The following is a 17,933-nucleotide window of genomic DNA, read 5'->3' as shown; positions in this document are numbered from 1 at the left end:
GACTGCCTCTTGAGGTTGGGAGAAGTATTCCGGAAAGCGTAGTCACCCTGTGAGGATTCTGGGTGGGCAGTAGTCTCATTGGGCTGGAGGACTATTGCGCTACCCACACACATTACCCATCGGGGCTGCTCCGGGATATTGGGAGGTGAAGCTTCAGCAGGAGCCTCCGGGTTAGGATCATCGAAGACCATTAGAAAGGCCACCAGGAAGGCCATTAGGTCCAGGAGGATCGGATCCCGTGTTTCATATAGGGGGTTGATCCATTCCAAGGCATCACCCGCCAGGTAAGACATAATGAATGCCACCTTAACCCGATCGGTGGGAAAACATAGAGGGTAGAACTTGAAGTGTAGCATGCATTGCTCCACAAATGCACGACTTTGTCTTGGATCCCCATAGTAACGTGGCGGATCCGCAGGAACGAGAGCAGATAGATCCATCTGGACGGGTGCGTAATTCGCCTGGAACTCAGCTGAGAAAAAAAAAAAAGTAAATTTTATTTATTTATTTTTAATGCATGTATTCGCTGGAAAACTTCTCAGAGAGCGAAGGCCGTGGGGCTCAACGGGAACCATGGCCTGAGCATGCTGTTATGCACACGCCCGGACTGACTGGCGTGTGCGGGTGTTGTGGTTCCACTGGACCATGGACCGGAGAGTGCCTGGAGGGGCGTGACTAAGTATCTGGCCGATCCGACCAAGGTGGCACGACGGCATACGACGCCAGTGCACCAGGGAGAAACCGGGCAGAGGGACCAGGTGCTACTCCAGGTCAAACTCCGGACACGGGGGTTGACCCACACTGGAATTACTGGAACAGGCAGGTTAGGCTGGCACAGACTGGTGGATGTAAGCAAACACGGCAGGTATGCAGAGGGGTGGATACAGGCAAGTATGCAGGCAGGGAGGTACTGGCCGAAAGGACGGGCTGGAGCACAGAAAGGTTAAGACCCAGTACAGACTGGGTCACAGAACCGCAGATGCGGTAGACAACCACAGCAGAGAGGGAACGCCCAAAGCGGTGGGCAAGAACAGAGCAGGACGGGGCTGCAGGAGCAGCGAACACAAGCAGGGCAGGACAGGACTGCCGGAGCAGCGGGCAGAAGCAGGGCAGGACAGGACTGCCGGAGCAGCGGGCAGAAGCAGGGCAGGACAGGACTGCCGGAGCAGCGGGCAGAAGCAGGGCAGGACAGGACTGCCGGAGCAGCGGGCAGAAGCAGGGCAGGACAGGACTGCCGGAGCAGCGGGCAGAAGCAGGGCAGGACAGGACTGCCGGAGCAGCGGGCAGAAGCAGGGCAGGACAGGACTGCCGGAGCAGCGAGCAGAAGCAGGGCAGGACAGGACTGCCGGAGCAGCGGGCAGAAGCAGGGCAGGACAGGACTGCCGGAGCAGCGGGCAGAAGCAGGGCAGGACAGGACTGCCGGAGCAGCGGGCAGAAGCAGGGCAGGACAGGACTGCCGGAGCAGCGGGCAGAAGCAGGGCAGGACAGGACTGCCGGAGCAGCGGGCAGAAGCAGGGCAGGACAGGACTGCCGGAGCAGCGGGCAGAAGCAGGGCAGGACAGGACTGCCGGAGCAGCGAGCAGAAGCAGGGCAGGACAGGACTGCCGGAGCAGCGAGCAAGGAGTCAGAGCAGGACGGACAGGGCTCTGTTCACACGGAACAGACAGGAAGGGAAAGGCAGAGCCAGATACCCACAGGGTACTTGCAGTGAAGTAGCGAGGGGACCACAAACTCACAAACGGGAGTACAGAGACAACAAGCAGGAGTTAGGTACGAGTTCAGACTCTGCAGAAAAAGGAAAGGAACGGACATAGAGGCAAAACAGGTAAAGGATAGGAGAGAGTTCAGACTGGAACTGAGTGTACGGAAGAGACCGACACTGCAGCGGGATACAGGAGCGGGTCTGGGAATACGGCCCCCAGAGAGGCGGGACGAACAGGCAAGGAGCGTGTTCAGACAGGACAGACAAGATACAGGAACGGATCTAGGTAATCGGCCCCTAGAAGGCAGGAGGAACAGGCTAGGAGCGTGTTCAGACAGGCCTGGAAATACAGCCTCCAGGAAAGGCAGCAGGCAAGAGTACACAGACAGGACTCAGTTCAGACACGGGAACAGATACTGCAAGACAGGAGAAATAGACAGGACTCAGTTCAGACAGGAACAGATACCGCAAGGCAGGGACACAAACAGGACACTGTTCAGACGGGAACAGATACCGCAAGGCACAGACAGGCAGATCTAGGAATACGGCCCCTAGAAGGCGAAAGAACAGGCAAGAAGCGTGTTCACAAGAACAGACCACAGTTCAGACACAGAACTGGAAAACAGGCAGGAAAACAGGATAGGACCTGGCATGTCAGAGACAAAAAGCCAACTGACAGGGCACAATGCTCAGGCGCCATCTTGAGGAAGAAGGTGGTATAAATACCCAAAGATGGACAGCAATAGGCTGAAGGTGCAACAGGGGCGTGTCCGCAGCAGGTACAAGAAACAGGAAGTTCAGCGGGCGTCGCCCTATGCAGCCAAAACAGACAAACAGACAGCAAGGAGGGAAGCCAGAGAGACATTCTGGACTGGAGATCAAGTGCGCGCTCTTGCACAGTGGGAGATGGACCACCATGCAAGGACGCCGCCAGGTATGTTACACCCGGAAGGACATTTTGAGAGTCTGGTTATGCCTTTTGGTTTGACCAATGCACCTGCGGTATTCCAACATTTCATAAATGTCTATCTGGATGATATTTTGGTTTACGCACCTGATTTGAAGAAACATCGGGGGCATGTTAAGCAGGTGCTCCTGATATTAAAGGATAACAAACTTTATGCCAAACTGGAAAAATGTGTTTTCGCTGTTCAGGAAGTGCAGTTTTTGGGGTACTTGTTGTCATCTTCGGGTTTTCGGAAGGATCCGGAGAAGATCCATGCAGTCCTTGATTGGGAAGGTCCCGAGAACCCGAAGGCTCTACAACGATTTCTGGGCTTTACTAATTTTTACTGGAAATTCATCCAAAATTACTCTGTAATTGTGAAACCCCTTACTGACATGACTAAGAAGGGGGTCTGATTTTTCCAAATTGTCGGATGCCTCCCTCCAGGCTTTCTCTTCCTTAAAGAATAATTTTGTCACTGCACCTATAGTCAGTCAATCCGATGTTTCCCAACCCTTTATTGTGGAGGTTGATGCGTCGGATGTCGGGGTTGGGGCTGTGTTGTCTCAGGGTCCATCCCCTGGTAAATGGAGTCCATGCGCCTTCTTTTCTAAAAAATTGTCATTGGCTGAGAGAAATTATGATGTGGGTAATAGGGAACTTTTGGCGATCAAATTGGCGTTCGAAGAATGGCGACATTGGTTGGAGGGGGCTGTTCATCCTATTACTGTTATTACAGACCATAAGAACCTGTCATATCTCCAGTCAGCTAAACGCCTCAACCCTAGGCAAGCTAGATGTTCCCTGTTTTTTACTAGGTTCAATTTTGTTGTCACTTTCCGTCCAGGGGTCAAAAATGTCAAGGTTGATGCTTTGTCCTGGAGTTTCCCTGGTGGTGGTGACCATGAGAACCCTGCCCCGATATTACAGAAAGTGGTAGTCATTTCGGCACTGTATCCTGAACTGTTGGGTGAGGTGTTGGAAGCTCAGGGGGACGCCCCTGCCTCCTGACCTTCAGGAAGGTTATTTGTACCATCTAATCTGCGCCACAAAGTAATTAAGGAACATCATAACTCTGTGCTTGCTGGGCATCCAGGTGGTAAGGCAACCGCTGACCTCCTCTCTCATCGTTTTTGGTGGCTGGGGTTGCATCGAGATGTGATTGAACACGTAGCTGCTTGTAGTATTTGCACGCATTCTAAGATTTTGCATACCTGTCCATCTGGTACTCTTCTTCCGCTACCTATCCCTAGTAGGCCATGGACACACTTGTCCATGGATTTTAATACTGACCTGGCAAAACAGTGGTGTGACAGAGTCACTGGTATTATACACTACCGTCCAAAAGTTTGGGGTTTCCCAGATAATTTTGTTTTCCATGAAAACTCATACTTTTATTTATCAAATGAGTTGTAAAATGAATAGAAAATATAGTCCAGACAATGACAAGGTTAGAAATAATGATTTTTATTTGAAAGAATAATTTTCTCCTTCAAACTGCTTTCGTCAAAGAATGCTCCCTTTGCAGCAATTACAGCATTGCAGACCTTTGGCATTCTAGCTGTTAATTTGCTGAGGTAATCTTGAGAAATTTCACCCCATGGTTCCTGAAGTCCCTCCCACAAGTTGGATTGGCTTGATGGGCACTTTTTGCATACCATACGGTCAAGCTGCTCCCACAACAGCTCAATGGGGTTGAGATCTGGTGACTGCGCTGGCCACTCCATTACAGATAGAATGCCAGCTGCCTGGTTCTTCCCTAAGTAGTTCATGAATAATTTGGAGGTGTGATTTGGGTCATTGTCCTGTTGTAGGATGAAATTGGCTCCAATCAAGCGCTGTCCACAGGGTATGGCATGGCGTTGCAAAATGGAGTAATAGCCTTCCTTATTCAAAATCCCATTTACCTTGTACAAATCTCCCACTTTACCAGCACAAAAGCAACCCCAGACCATCACATTACCTCCACCATGCTTGACAGATGGCGTCAGGCACTCTTCCAGCATCTTTCCAGTTGTTCTGCGTCTCACAAATCTTCTTCTGTGTGATCCAAACACCTCAAACTTTGATTCGTCTGTCCATAAAACTTTTTTCCAATCTTCCTCTGTCCAATGTCTGTGTTGTTTTGCCCATATTAATCTTTTCCCTTTATTAGCTTTTTCTTTGCCACTTTGCCCTGAAGGCCTGCATCCCAGAGTCACCTCTTCACTGTAGACGTTGACACTGGCGTTTTGCGTGTACTATTTAATGAAGCTGCCAGTTGAGGAGCTGCGAGGCGTCGATTTCTCAAACTGGAGAATCTAATGTACTTGCCTTGTTGCTCAGTTGTGCAGCGGGGCCTCCCACTTCTCTTTCTACTCTGTTTGTGCTCTCCTCTGAAGGGAGCAATACACACCGTTGTAGGAAATCTTCAGTTTCTTGGCAATTTCTCGCATGGAATAGCCTTCATTTCTAAGAACAAGAATAGACTGTCGAGTTTCACATGAAAGTTCTCTTTTTCTGGCCATTTTGAAAGTTTCATACAACAAACAAATGTAATGCTCCAGATTCTCAACTAGCTCAAAGGAAGGTCAATTTTATAGCTTCTCAAATCAGCCAAACCGTTTTCAGCTGGGCTAACATACTTGTGCAAGGGTTTTCTAGGGTTTTCTAAACATCCATTAGCCTTCTTACACAGTTAGCAAACACAATGTACCATTAAAACACTGGAGTGGTGGTTGTTGGAATGTGCCTCTATACACCTATGTAGATATTGCAATAAAAACAAGACGTTTGCAGCTAGAATAGTCATTTACCACATTAACAATGTAGAGAGTGTATTTCTGATTCATTTAATGTTAGCTTCATTGAAAAAAAAATGTGCTTTTCTTTAAAAAATAATGAAATTTCTAAATGACTCCAAACTTTTGAAGGGTAGTGTATACGAGGGGGGGTATGTGTCACTCAGGATGCTCTCCTGTGTGAACTAAGACCTACTGAATTTTTGCCAGCATGTTATATGCTGGAGGTTAACTCTTTTAAAGGGTGTGGTTTTATGGGAATGACATTGGGAGGGAAGTCATTCCCCATACCTCCACCTCAGGGTGTGACTAAACAGGGTTTAAATGTTCAGTCAGTTTGTTTTCCTGGGTAGAGTGTGTGGTCTGGAGATTGAAGTCTCCAGTCTGTGTGTGGCTGACGCCAGAGAGCAACACTGGAGGACTGGTGTTGCTGAAACTTCACAGGACTATCTGCAGCCGGCAAAGGCCTTGCTGACTAGAGGACTCTGTTATATTTCATCTTTTGTTTTTCCGTTAACCCTGAAAGGGACTGTTTATTTTTATGCGACGCTGCTGGAGTTTATGCCGCACAATAAACCCGTAGGAAGTTTACCCAACTCGTGTGTTCTGTGTCTGCCTCCAGAGAGCCGAGCAAGTCGCTTTACCACAGTTGGTGTGAGAGTGCGTGCAAGATTCCAGGAACACGTGTACCTGCCACAGAGACCGGTGGATGTCCTGGGTGAAGGCCGCCAGCCAACCAGAGAAGTCCAGCAGCATGGAGGAGCTCATTAACCCCTTTACAACCCAAGGTGGTTTGCACGTTAATGACCAGGCCAATTTTTACAATTCTGACCACTGTCACTTTATGATGTAATTACTCTGGAACGCTTCAACGGATCCCCCTGATTCTGAAAATATTTTTTCGAGACATATTGTACTTCATGATTGTGGTAAAATTTCTTCAATATCACTTGCGTTTATTTGTGAAAAAAATGGAAATTTGGCGAAAATTTGGAAAATTTTGCAATTTTCAAAATTTAAATTTTTATGTCCTTAAATCAGAGAGATATGTCACACAAGAGAGTTAATAAATAACATTTCCCATATGTCTACTTACATCAGCACAGTTTTGGAACCACATTTTTTTGGAGCTATAAGGGTTAAAATTTGACCAGCGATTTCTCATTTTTCCAAAAAAATTTACAAAACCATTTTTTTAGGGACCACATTACATTTGAAGTCACTTTGAGGGGTCTATATGACAGAAAATACCCAAAAGTGATACCATTCTAAAAACTGCACCCCTTAAGGTGCTCAAAACCACATTCAAGAACTTTATTAACCCTTCAGGTGCTTCACAGGAATTTTTGGAATGTCGAAGAAAAAAATTAACATTTAACTTTTTTTCACAAAAATGTTACTTTAGACCCATTTTTTTTTTTTCAGAGGTAACAGGAAAAAATGGACCCCAAAATTTGTTGTGCAATTTCCCCTGAGCATGCAGATACCCCATACGTGGGGAAAAAACACTGTTTGGGCACACGGCAGGGTTCAGAAGGGAAGGAGCGCCATTTGACATTTTGGTTGTAAAATTAGCTTCAATAATTAGCAGACGCCATGTTGCGTTTGGAGAGCCCCTGATGTGCCTAAACAGTGGAAACCCCCCACAAGTGACACCATTTTGGAAACTAGACCCCTCAGGGAACTTATCTAGATGTGTGGTGAGCACCTTGAACCCCCATTTATATAGTTTTTCTATGTCTTGGCGCTTTTACACAATAGAAAAAAATATTTTTTTGCATCGTTTTATTCTGAGAGCTTTAACTTTTTTATTTTTCGGCTGATGGAGCTGTATGGCGGCTTGATGATTCCCACGTCAGGAAGGCAGTAAGACGGGCCATTCAGAAGATGACCCCTGGGGATGATATAGAAGCATTTCTGACTGTCTTTGAGAGGGTGGCTGATTGGGAGAGACTTCCACCAGAACAGTGGGCAGAGGTTCTGGCGCCTTATTTGTCTGGTGAACCCCAAAAGGCATATTATGACTTGGCACTGCAGGTTGCCAAAGAACACGCCAAGCTAAAGACAGAGATCTTAGCACTGCTGGGAGTGAATATGGCAGTGAGAGCCCAACGAGTCCACCACTGGCCATATCCCAGCGACAAATCCCCTCGCTCACAGATGTTTGACCTACTGCATCTCGTTCAGAAGTGGTTGCAGCCAGAGTTCTCCACTCAAGCCCAAATGGTCGAGCGGGTGGTGATTGTGCACTCCCTTCCCAAGCCAGTACAGACTTGGGTTGCCCAGGGCGATCCCCAGAACGTAGATGAATTCATCGGCCTGGTAGAGAGGTACCAGGTGGTTGAGAAATCCCTCTGGAAACCGGATATAGTCACTTCTCCATACTGGGATACCCAAAAGGGGACGGGTTCACCACGGAAGGGGTCTAGAGCCACCACTGGGGCGAGTCCCACTCCCACTGAAGGTGCCACAAGGACTGTTGCTAAAGATATAGTCTGTTGGCGGTGCCACAACCCTGGACATGTAGCCGCCAGGTATCATATGTCCCCCAAGCCCATGGACTGCAGCCTAGGCAGATGTGTTTTCTATTATGCTTATCCAGCCTGCAGTGTGGACTGTCGACCCGGCGAGGGGCCGCAAGCGTGTGCCGTGTCCATTAATGGGGTAGAGGTGCTTGGACTGTTGGACTCTGTGGGAGTCTGGTGACTTTAATCAGAGCTACCCTTCCCCACCAGTTGATCCCTTCCAAAACTGTGGGCATTCGGTTCATCCATGTGGGCATTCGGTTCATCCTAGTTTGTTTCCAAGTTCTGGAAGGCATTCTGTTCTCGACTGGGGGTGCAGCTGTCCTTTTCCTCTTCCTTCCACCCTCAGTCGAATGGACAGACCGAGCGTGTCAATCATAATTTGGAGACCTACCTCAGGTGTTTCGTCTCCGAAAATCAGGAGCATTGGGCTTACCGCTGGCAGAATTTGCCATTAATAATCATCGTCAAGAATCCACTGCCAGGTCACCGTTCTTCTGTGCATATGGTTATCACCCACAGTTTGGTTCCTTTAGTGGGGGAGGAGCTTCAGGAGTTCCTGAGGAGGAACGGTTTGCTTTGTCGCTCTCCTCTAATTTAAAGATCATGGGAGACAGGTATAAACGTATGGCTGACAGAAAACGCTTGCCAGGTCCGGACCTGAATGTGAATGACTTTGTGTGGTTGGAATATAAGATTGAAAGTTCCGTCTTGGAAGCTGGGACCTAGGTTTATTGGTCCCTATAAAATAACCACCGTCATTAACCCAGCAGCTTTTAGTCTTGAACTTCCTCAGGCCCTTAAGGTCCACAATGTGTTCCACAGGTCCTTTCTCAAGAAGTATGTGGAACCTCTTAAGTAGTGTTGAGCGAGCACTAAAATGCTCGGGAGCCCGAAGCTCGGGCCGAGCTCACTGTGATACTCGGGTGCTCGACCCGAGCAACGAGCCCAATGTTAGTCTATGGGAGACCCGAACATTTTTGCGGCGGCTCCCCCGGCAGTCTGTAGAAAGCCTAAAAAGTGCCCAAAACGATAGTGACAGTGCTCAAATGACACGGGGACAGCATGGGGATCGCCCCTGGAAGCATTTCGGACCCCCAGGTCACTGCTGTCAACAATGTGGTCAGAGGTATTAAGCCACTTTTACAGGCTCACAATAAAACGTTCAAAAACGAAAGTGAAAGTGCTTTCCTGTGAAATATGTTAACCCCTTAACGACCATGGGTCTTTCTGTTTTTGTGTTTTCCTTTTTTGCTCCCCTTCTTCCCAGAGCCAGAACTTTTTTAATTTTCGTTCAGTATGGCCATGTGAGGGCTTATTTTTTGCGGGACGAGTTGTACTTTTAAACACCATCACTGGTTTTACCATATCGTGTGCTGGAAAATGGGAAAAAAATTCCAAGTGCAGTGAAACTGCAAAAAAAATGCAATTCCACAGTTGTTTTTTGTGTCCTTTTTTTACCACGTTCACAGATTGCTAAAACTGACCTGCCATCATTATTTTCCAGGTCGTTACGAGTTCATAGACACCAAACATGTATAGGTTCTTTTTTATTTAAGTGGTGAAAAAAAAATCCAAAGCTTGCTAAAAAAAAAACCCCCAAAAAATGACGCCATTTTCCGAGACCCTTAGCTTCTCCATTTTTCGGGATCTGGGGCCAGGTGAGGGCTTATTTTTTGCGTGCCGGGCTGACGTTTTTATTGATACCATTTTGGGGTAGATCCGATGTTTTGATCGCCCGTTATTGCATTTTATTGCAAAGTTGTAGCGACCTAAAAAACTTAATTCTGGCGTTTAAAATTTTTTTCTCGTTACGCCGTTTACTGATTGTATTAATTCTTCTTTTATATTGATAGATCGGGCGATTCTGAACGCGGCGATACCAAATATGTGTATGTGTTGTTTTTTTTATATGTATATATATTTTATTTTGAATGGGGCGAAAGGGGGGTGACTTAAACTTTTATATATTTTTTAAAAACTTTTTTTTTTACACTTTCTGCTTGCTTCTATAGTCTCCAGAGGAGACTAGAAGCAGCAGTTGTGTGATTGCTTCTACTGCATACAAGCGATGAGCAGATCGCTTGTATGCAGGAGAAATGCTCACTTGCTATGAGCGCTGACCACTAGGTGGCGCTCATAGCAATTGAGACATGACAACCACAGGCGTCTGCTGCAGACCCTGAGTTGTCATGCCCACCCATTGGTGACCCGCGATCACGTGACGGGGTCACTGATGGGCAGGGCTTAGGACTCCCGGAAGCGCGAGTTAAATGCCACTGTCAGAGATTTAACATGTTAACAGCCGCAGGTGGATTGCGATTCCAATAATCAGCTGACATGTGCTCACTTCAGTGCGGGCTCACCGCCGGAGCCCCCGCTGAACCGGCCTTCCCGACCTGGTGCGTACTATTACTGACCAGGTCGGAAAGGGGTTAACGAACATCCTTTCCAGGGTAAAGACTTGTGTATAAGGTAAAATAAATAACCAAAACCAAAAATACTCCTCCACACCTTGGGCTATGTTCACAAGTAGCATTTTTTATGCGTTTTTGCACGTTTGTATTGCTTTCAACCGTGACAAATGCATTCACCGGGAAATGTCATTTAAACATTTTACAACCTTATCTGGCCATGTGCTATGTGACACATGCATACAGTGCTAAAAAGACATGGCAACAGCATGGGGAAGACCCCTGGAAGCATCTCTGACACCCAGGTCACTGCCTAAAAGTGTGCCCATCAGAAGTGATCCTTGCCGCATAAGAAGATGCAGACTTGCAACTATCCCCGTGCAAGTCCTTGTCCCAGGGCAGTGTTCAATTGTACCTCCCCCATAACTTGCAATACAAGCGCAAGTATGCAGCCTGTCACCCACCCACCCCCAGGCTGCAATACCATACTGCTAGCTTGCTTGCACTTGAAATTGGGCCTTTTAGGCCTGTGGAAGTGGAATCTGGCCACCACGTCATGGCTGAGTCGGTAGCCTGGTATTCATACTCAGTCCCCAGCCGCCCGGCGGCCGGGTGTCCACGCTTGGTCCCCAGCCGCCAGGGGGCGGCCGGGTGTCCATACTCAGTCCCCAGCCGCCCCGCGGCCCGGTGCCCACACACAGTCCCCAGCCGCGTGGGGGTGGCCGGGAGTCCATAAACGGTCCCCAGCCGCCCCTATTTGTCCCGGTGCGCCTTATACACAAGCGAGCATACCAAAACATTACCTGTGCCCTCCCCAGTGCATTTAGTGGGAAGGACAGCCTAACCACAAACACGTGGACAAGTGAATGTGGCCAGGAATGGTCCATCTCACTGACGCCTTCACACTGGGTTAATATTGTGGAAGCCGGGACACAGTTGGACACTGGGATGCAACACGTCCTCCAGACATAGAGGATTGCGGGTCCTGGGTCAATCAGGCTTCAACACAAAGTTCAGAAGGTAGACAGCAGCAGTGGTCGGCCTCCTACACAACGAGTAAATTATTCATGATCATGAGGCCATCCACCTCCTTAGCTTTCTGTTCCTTGGAATGCAAGCGCATGTATGTAGTAGCAGCTAGGCCTGAGGTGGTCAGCGTTTTGGCGCATATTCTACCTCCTTCGAGGATTTCTGGATGTTTTCCTGCTACTATCCCAGTTCTATGACTCCAGTTAAAACAAAGCTTCAGGTGATGAATGATGGATGAGGTGGTGGCAAAGGAGAAAGAGCAGGAGGAACAGTGACTATTCACATCAATATCAGGCCAGCCAACCACACATGTCTTGTAGGATATGTTTCTGTACCAAAAGGAGCGGTTTAGCTACACAGTTATAAGGCATACAGTGAATGCAATGCCTACCAAAAATTTCGAGGCACTCCAATGCCCCTTGGAAGTGACATGGAGGTCAGATAGCCTTAACTAAACCGTTTTTTTCAGTTATAGCAACTGGGTCTCCTGTACACTGTTGGCCTAAGCAGGGAATGGAAGGCTTTCCAAAAATTATTAGGCACTGCAATGCCCCTTGAAACAGACGTGGATTACAGCGTATTAAAAACCTTCTACCCATTATTGGGGAGTGGGTCTCCCTTAGTGTTCGCGTATGCATTGAAAAGCAAAAGCTGACAAAAATTAGGAGGAAATGCAATGCCCGTTGCAAGAGTCGTGGAGGTTAGAGGTAATTAAAAACAACATGTCAATGCCCCTTGGAAGAGCTGTGGAGTTCAGAGTGGTTTAACAAGACGGTTTTAATGCTCCTTAGAAGAGACGTGGAGTTCAGAGTGGTTTAACAAGACAGTTTTAATGCCCCTTGGAAGAGATGTGGAGGTCACAGTAGCTTAACAAGATGGTTTTAATGCCCCTTGGAAGAGACGTGGAGTTCAGAGTGGTTTAACAAGACAGTTTTAATGCCCCTTGGAAGAGTAGTGGAGGTTACAGTGGAATAAAAAGACAATATCAATGCCCCGTGGAAGAGACGTGGAGGTCACAGTAGCTTAACAAGACGCTTTTAATGCCCCTTGGAAGAGTGGTGGAGGTCGCAGTGGAATAAAAAGACAATATCAATGCCCCTTGGAAGAGACGTGGAGGTCACAGTAGCTTAACAAGACGCTTTTAATGCCCCTTGGAAGAGTGGTGGAGGTCGCAGTGGAATAAAAAGACAATATTAACGACCCTTGGAAGAGACGTGGAGGTCACAGTAGCTTAACAAGACGATTTTAATGCCCCTTACAAGAGCCATGCAGTACAGCATATTAAAAACATTATTCCCATTATTGGGGAGTGGGTCTCCCATAGTATTTGCCTATGCCTTCCAAGCAAAAGCTTCCAAAAATTAGGACAGAGGAACTTGCAATGCTGGTAACATGAACCACGGTCACCCTGGTGGTATAGTGGTCGTGGAGGCTGAGGATAAGGAGAAGAGCAAAAAACAGCCGAAATGAGGAAGCGTATACCCATGTGTGGGTGTGAAGCGATGCATGGGAATACACCTCCCGAAATAACACAGTGGATTTGACTTTATGTTACTCTGCTGTCATTTGGTGGTGATGAGAAGTCTGGCCCAATCCAGCCCTTGTTCATTTTGATAAGGGTCAGCTTGTCAGCATTGTCAGTTGACAGGCGAGTGCGCTTATCAGTTATAATTCCCCCAGCGGCACTAAAAACACGCTCCGATAACACGCTAGCGGCAGGGCAGGCCAGGACCTCCAAGGCATACAGAGTGAGTTCATTCCAAGTGTCCAGCTTGGATACCCAATAATTAAAAGGCACAGAGGAATCACGGAGGACGCTGGTACTCCCTCACCATCTTTTGAAACTTTCCACTCCTTGTGAGAGTACCCTGCGCCTCAGGGCCTGTAAGCTGGGCTGGTCTCAGAAAACTGTCCTAGAACATTGACAGTGTTCCCCTGCCTCTGCTGGATTGGAGTTGCGTCTCTCTCGCCTGTATGCCTTAGTTGGGCAGCGAACTGTGACCTCTGACGCTACCGTGTTCAGATGGGAATTTTTTTAATAGTTCTGCAGCAAGTGCCTTCTGGTACTGCCCCATTTTTGTAGACCTCTCCAACTCAAGAATAAGAGAGTGAAAGTTCTCCTTGTAGAGGGGGTCTAAAAGTGTCATCAACCAGTAATGACTGTCACCCAACATTTTGACAATGCGAGGGTCACGGTTAAGGCAGCGTAACATAAAGTCAGCCATGGGTGCCAGACTGGTAACGGGCAAGATTTCCGTGTCCTCACCAAGATGACGACTGATAGTGTTGAGCGATCACTAAAATGCTCGGGTGCTCAAAGCTCGGGCCGAGCTTACCGTGATACTCGGGTGCTCGACCCGAGCAACGAGCCCAATGTTAGTCTATGAGAGACCCGAGCATTTTTGCGGCAGCACCCCCGGCAGTCTGTAGAAAGCCTAAATAGTGCCCAAAACGATAGTGACAGTGCTCAAAAGACATGGGGGCAGCACGGGGATCTCCCCTGGAAGCATTTCTGACCCCCAGGTCACTGCTGTCAACAACGTGGTCAGAGGTATTAAGCCACTTTTGCGGGCTCACAATAAAACGTTCAAAAACGAAACTGAAACGGTTTTCCTGTGAAATATGTTAAGGAATTTCCTTTCCAGGGTAAAAACTTGTGTATAAGGTAAAATAAATAACCAAAAACAAAAATACTCCTCCACACCTTGGGCTATGTTCACAAGTAGCATTTTCATGCGTTTTTGCACTTTTGTATTGCTTTCAACCGTGACAAATGCGTTCACCGGGAAATGTCATTTTAACATTTTACAACCTTATCTGGCCATGTGCTGTGTGACACATGCATACAGTGCTGAAAAGACAAGGGATCAGCATGGGGAAGACCCCTGGAAGCATCTCTGACCCCCAGGTCACTGTCTAAAAGTGTGCCCATCAGAAGTAATCCTTGCCGCATCAGAAGATGCAGACTTGCAACTATCCCCGTGCAAGTCCTTGTCCCAGGGCAGTGTTCAATTGTACCTCCCCCATTCCTTGCAATGCAAGCGAAAATATGCAGCCAACCACCCACCAGCAGGCTGCAATACCATACTGCTAGCTTTCACTTGAAATGGGGCCTTTTAGTTTGGAGGAGGCAGAAGCTGGCCACTACCTCATGGCCGCTTCGGCAGCGAGGTATCCATACTCTGTCCCCAGCCGCCCGGCGGCCGGGTGTCCACGCTCGGTCCCCAGCCGCCAGGTGGCGGCCAGGTGTCCATACTCGGTCCCCAGCCGCCCTGATTTCTCCTGTCACCTTCCCCCACACTTTTCTTAGCCTGGCCTGCTTTAGGGCAGCATTGGACGAGCCCACCAGAGAACCAGACTCCTCCGGTGGGCCCTGGCTTCTCCATCAGGGGAGTTGAGAGTGCCTAGGTGAGGAGCATGATGATGATGATAGAAGTTAGCATCTGCTTTGTTTTCTTGGAATGTAAGCGCATGTATGTAGTAGTGGCTAGGCCTGAGGTGGTCCGCGTTTTGGCGCATATCCTACCTCCTCCGAGGATTGCTGGATGTTTTCCTGCTACTATCCCAGTTCTATGACTCCCGTTAAAACAAAGCTTCAGGTGATAAATGATGGATGAGGTGGTTTTAAATACTCGAGGTGACGCTGTGCGGCCAGCCAATCACTGTAATGCCCACAAACAACATGGCTGCGGCATTACAGTGACTGGCTGGCAATCCCTGCATGTTCATTGGCTCTGTAAAGAGCGCCAAACATGCAGGGCGGAGACCCGAGCTCCCGCCCGAGTAACCCGGAAATGCTCGGTGCTCACCGAACATCCCGAGTAGCGTGATGCTCGGGCGAGTACCAAGCAGTGTCGAGCATGTTCGCTCAACACTAGTCCTGATGGATGTGGTTGATTTTTTCAAAGAAATAAGTGGCCAGATCCTCCCCGCTGAGGTTGGTGGTGGGGGCCTGTGCTTTAGGTTTCAGGAGGGAGTTTAAGGTTTCGAAAAGTGGTTTTGGATTGTTGGACATTGAAGTGATGAGGGTGGTGAAGTAGGATTGTTTGGCCAGATGAAGGGCAGAGTTATAGGTTTTGAGCATGAATTTATAGTGGATGAAGTCCTCTGCTAAAAGAGATTTTCTCCACTGACGCACAGCACACCTTGAGCAACGTTGAAGAAAACGTGTTTGCATCGTGTGCCAGGGCTGCCGTTGTCTGTGTCGGATCTTTCTGCGAGTAGAAGGAGCTGCTTCATCTAGGGCACTCTTCAGTGTATTATTGTAGTGTGACAATGCTAAGTCTGGACAGGAGAAGGAGGAGATGGGGGCTAAAGATGTGTGGAGATTGTCCATAAGCTGCTGGGTATTAATGGCACGTGTATTCCTATAAGTGTGGTAAGTGGGGGTGTCCCGGGTGAGGAGACAATTCTTAACAGAGAAGGAAAGAAGGTTGTGGTCCAAGAGTGGGAGAGGGGAGTTGGTAAAGTCATCCAGCAAGCAGAGACTGGAAAAAAACAGGTCCAGAGTATTCCCGTCTTCATAGGTAGGAGAATTAGTAAACTGTGAGAGACAGAATGAAGAGGTTAGAGAAAGTAGATGAGAGGCAGATTGGGAGAGGGGATCATCAATGGGGATGTTAAAGTCGCCCATGATGAGGGTGGGGATGTCACAGGATAGAATGTGAGGAAGCCAGGTGGCAAAGTGATCCAAGAACTGGCAGGAGGAGCCTGGAGGGCGATACACAACTGCCACTCGCAGGGAGAAGGGTTTAAAGAGTCTGATGGTGTGGACTTCAAAGGAAGGAAACATAAGTGAGGGAACCGGGGGGATGATCTGGAAAGCACATTGTGAGGAAAGGAGCAGACCAACACCTCCACCCTGTCTGTTGCCAGGTCTGGCGGTAGGTGAAAATTTCAGCCCACCAAATGAGAGAGCAGCAGCAGCGGTGGTGTCTGGCTGCTGAATCCAGGTTTCTGTGATAGCCAGAAGGTTAAGGGAATTAGAGAGGAAAAAATCATGGATGTAAGTTAGTTTGTTACACACAGATCGTGCGTTCCAGAGAGGACAATGGAAATCGATAGGAGAGGGCATGCACTGAACGTTAATAAGATTAGCAGGGTTTCTATATGCAGCTGGAGGAGAGTGGTGTATGCTAATGGAGGGGGGCCCAGGGTTGGGGGAGATGTCGCCTGCGACTAGTAAAAGGAGAAAGAAGAGAAGGAGCAGGTGGTGCAATGATTTGTATGAACGTTTTGAGTGCTGTATGGAGGTAGAGGATGGTTTGCAGTGCGTGAGGAATGTCAGTAGAGCCTCAGAGTTATACATGGGAGAGGGGAGTGGCTGATATAGCTGTATATAACCAGCTATGGGGGGCTCATACTGTATATAACCAGCTATGGGGGGCTCCTACTGTATATAACCAGCTAAGGGGGACTCATACTGTATATAACCAGCTATGGGAGGCTCACACTGTATGTAACCAGCTATGGGGGGCTCACACTGTATGTAACAAGCTTTTTTTCCATCTACAGATCTGCACCAAAGCACCTGTGTGTTGCTCACATGACCGATCACATGATTTATCAAAGGGGATCATGTGACCTCTCACGTGACACATCAGGTACCCGGGGGGGGGGCCCGCCTTCTGAACTGCCCGGGGCCTTGGCTACTCTTAATCCACTCCTGATTGGAACCATAGGAAGGATGACACTACAGGTAGAGAGGTGACAGTCTTATAGCCCAGCTCGACTACCCACCTCTCCTGAAGACCCTTTCAGCCTTTTGAGACTTGGGTGGAGGACATCAACTCTGAAAACAGGGTCCCACAGCTGCACCCCAACAGTTTGAGCAGCAGTCTTAGAGGAGTCAATGCCCTGAGATCAAAGAGAGAAATAGTACCTCCATTGATTGCTGAGGGTGAATTTATTCTCCAGGGATTAATCCATAGTGGTTCTTGTGGGGGGATGCAGGTCTGGACAGCTGTCATCATCCTATTAGATAAGATAAGAATGGATATACAGTACAGACCAAAAGTTTGGACACACCTTTTCATTTAAAGATTTTTCTGTATTTTCATGACTATAAAAATTGTACATTCACACTGAAGGTATCAAAACTATGAATTAACACATGTGGAATTATATACTTAACAAAAAAGTGTGAAACAACTGAAAATATGTCTTATATTCTAGGTTCTTCAAAGTAGCCACCTTTTGCTTTGATGACTGCTTTGCACACTCTTGGCATCCTCTTGATGAGCTTCAAGAGGTAGTCACCGGAAATGGTTTTCACTTCACAGGTGTGCCCTGTCAGGTTTAATAAGTGGGATTTCTTGCCTTATAAATGGGGTTGGGACCATCAGTTGTGTTGTGCAGAAGTCAGGTGGATACACAGCTGTTAGTCCTACTGAATAGACTGTTAGAATTTGTATTATGGCAAGAAAAAAGCAGCTATGCAAAGAAAAACGAGTGGCCATCATTACTTTAAGAAATGAAGGTCAGTCAGTGCGAAAAATTGGGCAAACTTTGAAAGTGTCCCCAAGTGCAGTTGCAAAA

This window comes from Phyllobates terribilis, unplaced genomic scaffold (assembly GCF_046119375.1).
Source record: "Phyllobates terribilis strain yellow unplaced genomic scaffold, ASM4611937v1 Scaffold_1__5_contigs__length_1240528914, whole genome shotgun sequence".
Classification (NCBI taxonomy): Eukaryota; Metazoa; Chordata; class Amphibia; order Anura; family Dendrobatidae; genus Phyllobates; species Phyllobates terribilis.
The sequence above is the reverse complement of the archived record's forward strand: the minus strand, read 5'-3'. Positions refer to the sequence as shown.